The sequence below is a fragment of the Drosophila arizonae genome, chromosome 3, assembly GCF_054131065.1.
Source record: "Drosophila arizonae isolate 15081-1271.41 chromosome 3, UAZ_ARI_1.0, whole genome shotgun sequence".
Lineage (NCBI taxonomy): Eukaryota > Metazoa > Arthropoda > Insecta > Diptera > Drosophilidae > Drosophila > Drosophila arizonae.
The window spans coordinates 18,578,298-18,590,485 of record NC_142923.1 but is presented as its reverse complement, the minus strand read 5'-3'; positions in this window follow the sequence as shown (position 1 = coordinate 18,590,485).

Sequence of the window (12,188 nt, the reverse complement as noted above, 5' to 3'; positions counted from 1 at the left end):
GCCGACGGCTTGCATTTACCTTTTGGGCTTTCAGGGCCGCGCCTGGTGCAAAGGTCATCAATGTCGTCGTCAAAGTTTTCGTCAAGTCACGGGGCAAAAGTTTGCCATAAAGTTAAGTAGCAAACAAATACTTGACTACTGCTCTCCTCCTGCTGCTGTTGCTCCTTCTCCTGCTGCTGCTGCTACTCCTGCTGGCTGGCTGGCAGGCGCGTTGTCCAAACATGAACAAAGAAACTAATTGACTTGGATTAACGCTTCGGCATTCGCTCATAAATCTTTCAATCTACCGGCGGATGCGGGTCATACAATCTTCTTTTCAAGGTTGTCCACGCTTAAACTCGGCCACAAAATTTTCAAATTGAAATTGCAAAATTGCGCATACGCCATGTGTGGCTGGCTCTATATGTGCTGCTGGGCTTTGTGCTTTAAGTTGCTTACAAAATCAATAGGCAAGCGAACCGTATACGCATACGCCCCCTCCCGCAACCAGCATTGCCACACAGCTGGCCTTTGCCATCTCTCAGTGCACGTATCCGTTTTCGTATACGATTTTCCTGCAAACGCTGGCAAAAATTTATTGTGTGTGAAAATGTGTTGACTTCAACTCAAAAGTTCTCACTCCACCTCACGCTCTCTATCTGTCTCTCTTCTCCGCTTGCTTTCGCTCTCGTTCTCGTTCTCTTGGTATGTCTTACGGCTGCCAAGTTGGATTTATATCTGTGTCTTTCGCTCATTGTTTGGTCAAGTTATCGTGCGTGGCGCTTTATGTGCTCTTCGCCCGCTTCTGCTTAATATTGCAAAGTGATTTTCGCATTTTCACAGAGCACCAGCTCAGAGCTCGACTCGACTCGACTCGACTCGACGCGACGCAATGCGACTCGCCTCGACTCGTGTCGAGCAGTCTACAGATTTATGGCCGCCTTTGATGTATGTTTATCCCTTTTCGCTGACTCTGCATTTCAGAAAAGAAAAAACTAAAGCGAAAATCAAAATAAAAACGCGTCTACATGCAAGCCTCTCCCGCTCTCTCGGCAATTCCTATTTCCTTTGGTCCGCTGTAAGCATAAACAAATGATTGCATGGGTAATAGGACGAGGGAGCTTAGTCTTCAAGAAACCGTTGTCCCGCTATTAAAAATCACTTTGAGCATTCGGCCGTAACTCAACAGCAAAAGAAAGCAACAACATGTCAGAGCAAAATATACCAAAAAAAAAAAATGATAAATTGTAGTTTAATCTGTAGAAAATTATGCAAATGTTAAAAAATAACTGATGAAAAACGAGAGCACAAAAAATTATTCAATTTGGCTAGCTGAAATTGAATTACTCTTACCAAACAGCTGAAATTGGCTTTTATTTTGAACTGGAAAAACCTAACATATAAAAAGATCAAATATTTTTCATATATAAAATATTGTGTATTGAATTTTATATTTATAAAATTTAAAGTAGAGAATTTAAGGGTAAACTTGAATCTAGGAAGAATATACTCCACACTAAATAAGGATTTCTACATTTTCTCTATGTTGCTTAAAATATGAATTATTTTAGTACTAAAATAATCTTTAACCATAAAGTCAAGCTAACCCTTTGAAGTTAGTGTACATTAGCTCTTTCTCAAAAATGTTTCTCGGTTAATGCCAAGAAAAAAGGAGATGGACGTCAAAGAGCTGTTGGATAAGGAAAAAGGGTTAACGTAAAATGGTCTCAGTTTTGGTCTCATTATTTGAGCATTTCATTTATCTTCTTGAATTGATGTAAACGTAATGAAAATTGGATTATGTTGTAATCATTAGGGTGGGTCGTTGACCGACCCAAAAACAAAAGCAAAGAAAAATGGGAAAAACGGATTGAAATTATTTTAGTTGCTGTTTTACTTCTCTTTTCCTAATATATATTTATATATATAAATATATATTTTTTTTTCGATTTTTGTTTTTATTAAAGTCTGCGCAATTTGCTGGAGTTTTCTTAACGGAGTCGTAGCATATTTACGTGATTTATGTGCTAGCCATAACAAACCGACAATGTGCCAATAAATCACGCCCACTGGGCGCGCCGAGTCGGGGCTGGGTGGGGGGCTGTGCCGTGCGGGGCCATTCGCGTATCGAGTTGTTCGCCGTTCTGACCGAAAGGTCTTACGACAGCTCAGCCGCGCGCAAATCTAATTGTAAAGTTTTGTAAACTGAGCCAAAAGCCCGCACCACCAGCAAAAAGCCCCAAGACACAAGCCACCATGGCGTCATTATCAATGCGACGGAGACGCGTACGGCGTACGGCGTACGGCATACGGCGTACAGCGCACTTCCTCCGCCAAAGCACAATTTCGTGGCAGCCCATTTGGAACCGCACACAGAAGAGGGCAGGGCCGAGCAGGCACGCCCCCACTTTCCGTTAGCCGCCTTTCACTTTCAGTGGTGTTCGCTCCGCTGGGGTCTGACTTTACGCTAATTTTAAAGCCATCAATTTGATGGCATTTTGAGTGTTTAAAGTGTGTTTTCAACAATGTCTGATATTTGATATAACAATTATATAAATGCCGTATGCTTATGTCAATAGACAAGCAGCCAGAGTCGATAACAAGGCCAGCGACTTAAGCTGCCACGCTCTGCTGTCTCTCCCTCTCTCTCTCTCTCTCTCTCTCTCTCAGTCATTCTTGAATCAAAATAATAGCTGCAGGCGAAAAAAACATTGACTTTCATTCCCTGCGAAAAACACAATATTTTTATTACGTATACGTTATCAAGCGTAGCAAAGGAAATATAATATATATACACATATATATATGTATATATATATTTATACACTTATATACATATATATATTTACTTGTTAGCTCAGGGCTGAGCATTTAGACAATAGCAAATTAATAATTCGAGCTGGCATACAGATTCCATCAAATAATACTCACATGTAAAGGCAGCTATAAATATTTAAAAAACAAAATTAATTTTTAATTAAATACAAATATTTTGCCAGTCAATACACGAAAAAAAAATGAAATAAATTCCCAAACACAATATAATAAATATGCAAATAATTTGTAAAAACAAATGCAGACGGACACGAGACAAAAAAAAAATCAGTTTAAAAATAAAATGGCTGAATCAACAGGATTAAGAGGAAAGGGGAAGGGGCGAGAGCCGAATGAATGTCGATGCTGACATGGAAATGCCTGCACACACATGTGAGCACCGTATTTTATAGGGTATTAGGCACATGTGATTGGCTTAACCATCAACATTGTTGGCCAACTCAAGTCTCAATTATTCAGACATTAGTTCGGCAGCGGGCAACTATTGCAAATCACTTGAGTGGGAATTCGTGCCAGCCCTGGGTGAGAGAGCCAAAATTGTAGCCAGGGTGTCCTTAGTGTCATACTAAAGATGCGCAGCAGCAACAAATCCCCAAATCCCCGCTAGCAAATTTATTTTAATTCACTTTTGGACGCAGCCGTTGCTCGTTTGCCTTCTTGTTTTTTTGCTTTGTCTTTTTCTTCTTCTTCTTCTTCTTCTTTTTTGTGTGAGGCTTTGACATTGCCAATTTCCTGGACTATGGCTACTAATGCCCGCTGCTGCTGCCACGTCTTGGCGGCTGACACTTGGCGACATTGAAATGAGCACTTAAGGCAAATACGCCAAGGGCCAAAGGGGATGGTGCGGGCGTAGGCTGGGGCTAGGCCGATGGCGAGGGCGAGGGCGAGGGCGAAAGCTAAGGCAAACAGCAAACAGAACGCGCTGTGTTATCAAATGTATTTTTATGCTCTTTTGATTTTTATGGGCCTCCGCCAACAACAATAGAAACACGAACAACAACAACAACAACAAGTCTCTAGACAGTTGATAAGTGAGCTGGGGGAATTGAAGAGACGCGTCCAGCTTTGCGTTGCGACTGCCGCCGGGCTGGACACAAAAACCCATGGACAAGCCAAATAGTGCTCCTACAGCTACTTAAAATTAAACAAATTACAACACTGGAGTCGCTTTCGCTCTCCCCCTCCCACTCCCCCTCCCGCACTCGTTGTCTATGTGCTTATGCTGGCCAAATATTTCACAAACTGTCGTCGAATTGTCCTCAAAGCTGTCAGTCGCATCGTCAAGGATATTCGGGCTGTGCCGTCAAGCGCGTGCTCGAATTAAATGTGCCGTGAAATAAATCCAACAAGAATACCCACACACACACACACACAGAGAGAGAGAGAGAGCATGTCCTCCAGCAATTGCTGAGCAACTCCAGTTTGGCAAATCTCTTTTTGAATGTAAATAGATATGTGTGTGTCTACAAACATATTTCAAGTTTATTTTTATCTACAGCAGACGCAAAACAAAAGTCAATTGAAATTAAAAAAAAAAAAAAAAAAAAACAAATAACGTTCAACAAGAAAAACAAGAAACTAAAAGTAATGAAAATGTGAGCAGCATATGGAAATAATTTTAAAGAAACTTTATTCAATTGAAAAACCTCAAGTCATATCACATATTTTCTTAATATTTGCCCAAGTTAAAGATGTTAAAGCATTCGTCAAATCCACACTTCATAATTATTAAGTAAAAGCCAAATGGGAAAGCATTAAATGCCAATGCCAGAGCCAGAGCCAGAGCCAGAGCCGGCATGAAAGTGGGCGTGGCCACTGTGAACGCTGCCACATGATTTACTTAATACAATTTTGCTTAGCCATTGCTAATTTATGTGGGGCCCAGGAATGGAACTCAAACTTGAGCTCGACCACTTAATGCCGCAGCAATGTAATAAAAATTCTGGCCAAAATGATCAAGGACAAAGGACAAAAGGCAGGAGGCAGGCGGCATAGTACATGGCAAGCAAGCCAAATAAATGTGCCGTTAAATATTTAGTTGATTTAATTATGTGGACAGTTAGGAAATGAAGAAAATACATGAGCTGGGCATGGGAGAGGGGCGTGGCCGGGAACAGTGACGGAGGGGGAATGACCATTAAATCAACCCAAAACTACACATAAAATTTACGAGCGCTCGCTCAGCCGCTCGATGGGGCCTGCCTTGCTTACATGGCATGGAATGTCTTTGGTTATCTGTTGCTAGATGCTTATTTATTACAGCTGCCATATGCCATATGACATAATGGGGGAGGGGCAAGCTATTGTTCTTATTGTAGTTGTTGTTGTTGATTGTGTTCTGTGCCTTTTTCAGCTTGTTTTTGTTTTTTTCTCACCCTCTCTCCCTCTCTCTCTTGCCTCTTGCCTCTTGCTTTGTAAATTAATTAAACAAATAAAATAATATGTCAGCAGCAGCAGCAGCAGCAGCAGCAGCAGCAGCAGCAGCAGCGGCAGCGGCAGCAGCAGCAGCAGCAGCAGCAGCAGCAGCGGCAGCGGCAGCAAAAGGCAATAAATACTAATTTGCCTGTTTCAACACAAATGTCATCTTTGTGTAAAGATAACCAAGGCGTGGGCTGAAAATCTTTGCCTAAATAAGTACAGACATATATAAACAGACACGCACGAGGGACTATGTATATATATATATGTGTGTGTGTGTGTAGGGCAAACAGCCTGTTGTCAAGCCAACAACTGCAGCTCTAGTCAGTCTACTCTGACTTGCGGCTGAGCTGAGTACATAGCAATTTATACACACGCATACACATGCAATATATATAGATATATATGCTTAGCCATATCAGTTATGATGGGCATTGGCTGGGTTATTAGTTGCTGCGGTAAACCAGACATTGTTCTTCGACCCGCCTACATGCGATTGGTATTGGGAATGGCAATTCAATCGCAGCTGGCTTTATGTGGCGATGACAGCTTCTCGGCTATTTACACACACACACACATAGCTACTTGCATACAGTTTGTAAGCGTCTTAGGCTTTAAGCTCTTATCAACATTTGATTGGAAAACCATTGAGAAAAACAAAAATGAATATCAAATGTCAAATGTTTTTCTATTATTAAATTGAGCTTGAAATGCGAATAAATATAATGTCGGTCAATGAAATAGGTTTGATTATTAAATTAGCATTCGATACATTTTTTTTACTCCTGCCAGTCGATTTACAGCTTTCATGATGCTGGTATCCAGATTAAAAATTATATATTTATTAAACAACAATTTATTTTATGTTTTGAAAGCTCCAAGTGGACTTAAGTAAGAAATTTAAATAATAATATTTTTTTTAAATATGAGAGGATACAGTCATTCAATTGACCACAGCTAAGATCTTAAATTAGATCCAAAAACATATTAACACAATCCAAAAAAAAAAAAAAAAGTAAAAATATATATTAAAAAAAAATTAACTAAATTTTAAAAATCACATTAAGTCAAAATTTACAGATTTTAAACACTTGTTCACCCAACTGCTTTTTTTTTTTTTTTTTTTTTTTTTTGTTTTTTTTTTTTTATTATAAAAATAAAATTATTATTTACCATAAATTTTTTTTTAACTTTCAAAAATATCGAACCTATTCAGATGCGCAACACTGTTGATGAGGCTATCATATTTGGTAAAAACTGTTGCCTGCAGCTATTGTAAATATTAAAAAAAAAAAAAGGAAAATAAATATTTATATTTATAGATATTGATATATGCTAAAAATATTTGAACTTCTCTTTTCAAAAAAAATCTAAAACTTAAAGCCAAAACATTTTTGTACCCACACACATACACACTCACGCATGTACAGTAATAGGAGTCAAGCGCCAGGCATCGATATGACCACACATTCACACCCACTCTAGGACACACACACCCCCACGCACACACACACACACACACACATGGAGAGAGCCAATGCGCAACGTGTCTTGTGCCAAGGTCGACATTTGGCGATGTGGGCCAAACGTGAAGTGCGTCAAAGGCAAACCGAACGGACGCCCACAACAAAACGCAAAAAGAAGGCGTGGCACACACACACACAGACACTAATGTGGGTGTGGGCAAAAGTTATTGTTGGTAATATCAAGACAAAAAGTGTTTATGATATGAAAAATGTTGACAGCAACTGCAGAATAGATATGCTGCGCCCTCAGAGAAGGGGACAGCCAATGGCACACACACAAGCACACATATATACACACACTCACACTCGCACACAGAAGCACAGCTAGTGGCTTGTATTATTGCGGCCGTTGTGTGTTTTTGTTGTAGTTTTTATCGTTGCTGCTGACTTTGATGAAAAATATGATTATGTCCTTTATGCGAATGCCTTGCAGTAAAAATAATAATAACACACCACACACTAACACACACACACACACCAGCACATACACCAGCACACACATACATACAGCTGCCTCGTTGGCTTCCGTATCTGATGCGCTCTTCATTTTTGGCAACGTTTTTCATGACTTTGTTCTTGACTTTATTGGCTGCTCGTCTTGGCTGCCTTTGGCTGCCGGCGTCAAAAACTTTGTTGTTGCTGTTGCTGTTGCTGCTGCTGTTGCTGCTGTCATATGTTTGCTTTATTATCGCCATTCGCTCAACCCGTAACAGCGCTAACACTAACCATAACAATAACAGCAATAAGTGCAGCCAAGCCGTTGACCCATAAAGTGACAATGTTGCAGGCGAGCAAGCGCGAGCTGTAACGCAACAACCAGCTTCCTTAGGCAGCCACGCCCCTATGCGCACACGCCCACACTCACACACAGCTTGTCAAACGCTTGATTTCACTTGTTAAATGGCAGGTGGTGGTCCACTAACTCCAAGAACTTGAAATATCTAGCTGGAAACACTCTAAACATTTCCCAACAACCTCTTAGGCTAGTCAGATATTGTTTAATTTTTTGTCATATATATAAAAATATAAATATTTTTTATTTTAATAAATTTTTGAGAATTCTTCCAGGAGCTCTTAGCAAAGCCTTGACTTCTATTGTATTATACATATATTTTAGTTTTTCTAGTAGTTGCTGCACATTTCTTTAAAGAAGAGGAGACTTTGTCATGCTTTGTTGCTAATTATAGCACACACACACACATACCACACTAAGATACGATAAGGGTTTTAAATTCCGAGCAGTCATTTGTGAAACCCTTTTTTGGCTTGGCTCTTGCATCACGTGCGCTGCAATAACTTCATTTGCTTTCTATTTGTGTTTCCCCGAAATTTTGTAGATACAGTAGGGTATACACGTTGACATGTCTAATTTGTACTGGTAGAGATTTGGAACACAAATATCTAAGCTTCGCTGCCTCAGCAGTTCACATTTGCCTTATTTATATTATTTATATGTATATTTTCTTAAGTAATTTTTAGCATTATTTAAAATTTGTAATTTATTAATTTATATGTTTTTTTATTATTATTATTATTATTCTTTATTCAAATTGTACATAAAAAATAAATAAATAAAATAAAAAATAAACGCTTCACAAACAAAAAAAATATAAAAAAATAAACAAGAAAAAAATATTTTGTATATAAAATAAAATACATTTTTATATAGTTTTTTATTATTATTATTTTAATTCTTTATTCAAATTGTATAAAAAAAAAAAAAAAAAAAAAAAAAAACATACACTTTTATACTGAAAATGTTTTTTTTTTTAACATTAATCCAATATCATAAAAATTAAAAATATATAAATGAACTTATTGATAGGGAAATGTATATTCAGAAAAATAAATTTTTGAAATTATTTAAGAATACAGAAAAATAACCTAAATCTGAATAAGTGTTCAGATTATACAAAAAAATATTAAAATTGTATAAGAAAGTTTGTAGTGAGCCAGAGTATCTATTATTCTAGCATGCTCGACTGGACCGCACTTACATTGTTTGCTGTTGCAAGTGCTTCCCCTTTTTTTTATAAACATATATATATATTTTTTTTGTTTTGGTTTTAGAGAGATAATTACAAAAAATGTTTTGCGTGCCGCGCACAGCACGATGGGCCGGGTATAATTATGACTCCTGCTGGGGCTTTTCTTCCAAACGGAGATTGTGGCTTGTGAATGGCAGGGGTTGGGGGTTGTTGTGTTCTGTGTAGATTTCAACAGTTGAAAGTATTTCGTATTGTTTTCATTTGCCTTTTTTCTTTGCTCTCTCTCCCTCCCTCTCTCTCGCCTCCCCTCTTCGTTGTTTGTCTGTTGGTTTTTATGCACTGCGCGTGTGTTTTGTGTTAAATTTGTTGCTTAATTTGAAAAGGCAACCCACGTAGATAAGACATTAAAAAGAAACAGATACGACGAGGAGCAAACGAAAATGCGAGAGTCGAGAGTACTTAAGGCAAAAGCTTGTAAGGGTTTGGGTTATGTCAGACAATTGCTGCTGCTCTGCCGACAGCCCAGCTCTGTCCCCCTATGTCCCCCGCTGTCTGTACAAAGACTTGCAGTCAGCACTGTTTATGGAATATTTTTTCAATTTGCTATGCAAATAAATCTATAGCTGGCTCTGGCTACAGATCATGCACACATGTTGCGCTGCCCGCTTCTCCTCCTGCTCCTCCTCCTCCTCCTGCAGCACTTTTGACCAACTGCAGTTTTCATTTTACATTTCGTTTTCTGTCATTTCGATTTACGTTGCGCTGCGGTCTAAAACCTTTACCCTAGCAGTTGAGCACACACACACACACACACACACACACATAGATGAGCATCTCCATCATCCCCTTAGCTCGCTTGCAACCTGATGCCTGGCCATACCTTTGATGGCTTGCCAAACAGTTGGAATATGATTTTTGCAATTTTCGCATGAACTCAACCAAAAAATTAAACTTGACTATACTGCAAAATTGTAAAGTTTTTAATACGTTTGGGGCAGCAGCGCCCACTCTGTATCTGTGTGTGTGTGTGTGTGTGTGTGTTAGGGGTGCTTTTTGGGGGCGAGATTGGTCTTTGGGGGCGTGCCAGTTGCCTCTGTCATGCTTGTCAATCTCTGTCCCAGTCAATGAGCAAAAAATACAGAGCTTTGCAATTCTTTCAGTCTCTCTTTTATTCTCAGTCGCTCTTTCTCCTTCCGCTGTCTCTCTTGTTTAGCGCAAACATTTCAAATTATTTTAATTAAGGCATTTTAATTAACACACACGCATACAATCACAACTGCTTGTTGCCGCCGCTGTTGCTGTTGTTGTTGTTGTTATTTTAATGTTGTCGCGTTTTTGCATAAATTGTAGAGCCTACTTCAGCGAACGCATACCTTTCTGCCGCCCACCCCTCCATCAATGCTTAGCTGCATGTTGACACAGAATTTAAATTTATATTTCGTGTTGCTATGCTTCTTTTTTTCCCAAATACCCTTAGACAAGGTATTGCTCAAAAGTCATGCAACATGTGGATCCAAAATCTGAGCTTTGGTCTATTTCAAGCAGGGCTCACGAATCAAACTTTAAAGTGTGGAAACCTTTACGGATTTATTCCGAGTTGAACGTAGATCAGCCGAGATTTCGGTCTAAAATATAGTCGAATATCGATCGAAAATCGAGATGAATCGAAAGAATGCTTTCCCCTTGATAGCAGCTCGTTCTCAATAATTCTCGATAGTTTGAATTTCTGTCTAAAAAAAAAAGAAAATTGATCCTCTTGCCATTTCTTACTATCGGTTTTCTACTGTGCATACATATATTCATAAGCCATTCATACTCTCGGTCTCGCAGTCGGCAGGGTATCTAAATTTCAGTTGAATTTGGTGTCTTCTCTTTATTGCCGCCCGCTGGGCTTGAAGGGGGCGCTCTGGCTCTGCTGCTGCCATTAGTTCAACTTGGCTACGTCTCAGGCTTTGGGGCCTGTAATTTATTGACGTGTTTCTATATAACGATATTCATATATACATGCATACATATACATATGTGTGTGCACATCTACGCATGCAAGCCTTATAAAATATATATACATACATATATACGTTTTTAGGCCAACATGCGCGCTTAGCCATAAATTGTTTTGGCCAGCATATATAAAAAGGCAAAATAAAAAATCTAAATAAAAACACACAAAGTATGGAAAGAGGCCGTTGCGCTAAATTTCATTTCATGCAGCGCTGCGCTTAACAAAATATCCTTGTCGCTCTCTCGCACGCTCGGGGTCAAGTTGACTGAGTGCGTAGAATGAAATTTATGGCAGACGACCACCCAGCCGGTCTACACTCTCCCTCTCTCTCCCTCTCTGGCTCGCTCTTTCTGCACGCTTGACATTTTGCAGAACCCTTTATAAATTTTGCGCGGTCAAGTCAACGGTTAATTGAGTTCAAATATGCAATTACACATGCGTTTGTCACTTGTGGTTGTTGTTGTAGTTGCTGTGCGTCATATGCTTATAATAAATCAAATAATCAAGCTCTGATGTTTTAATTAGAGCTGCTATGAATATATAGAAAAGGCAAAAACTATAAAGGTTGACTAAGAAATACTTTTATATATGAATTCTTGTGTATATAAAAATTATATATCATATAATTCTAATATTATTATTGTGAACTTAAATCATATGTAACACGTATAACATGTATCGATCAATATATGAAGAAAATATAGATTCAAAAATTTTTTTACTACTAGGGATATGAAGTATAATTATTTCTATTTTGTGAATGTTTTTATTAATTTAATATAAATTTATTTTATATTAAATAAATTATTTATAAATTCTAGAAATAAGTACAGAAAATATTTATTATGCCAAAAATATAAAAATTTTGATATTTAATTCTATAAATGGTTTTTCCCACGTTACAAATCCATAGACTGCATCATAATACCCTTTAGGCCAAGTAGGTAATCGTAATTAGCTTTAAAATGCAAATGTTTCATTCATTAATTTAGCTAACAAAAACTGTGGCTAGTTTTTAATTAAAAATAAATTGAAATACTATAAACCAAAACCAAAATTTAATAATATTTTTTTATATATTTATTTAAACTAATAGCTCAATACTCGAGTTGATTTTATTAGCTAAAGCCAGAAAGCAATTGCAACTTTAAGGCTGCAGCTAATTGCGTTGGCAATGTGACTGATAAAAACCTCATTGCTTCTTCCTCGTCCACTGACGGCGCCTTCTGCTAATGAACATCGATTTGCCCGCAGACTCACGTCAGCTGCAAGCTCTCTCTGTGTGTGTGTGTTGCTGTGTGTGTGTGTGTGTGTGGCTGTCCCACAATCGAAATCGGAATTTAAATTGACTCATTAAAACGAGCAAAAAGCGGGTCGCACGACAATTAAACAAACGCGCGAGCCAACATTTCCTAATGCTTCCCCCATCCTCCAGCACAC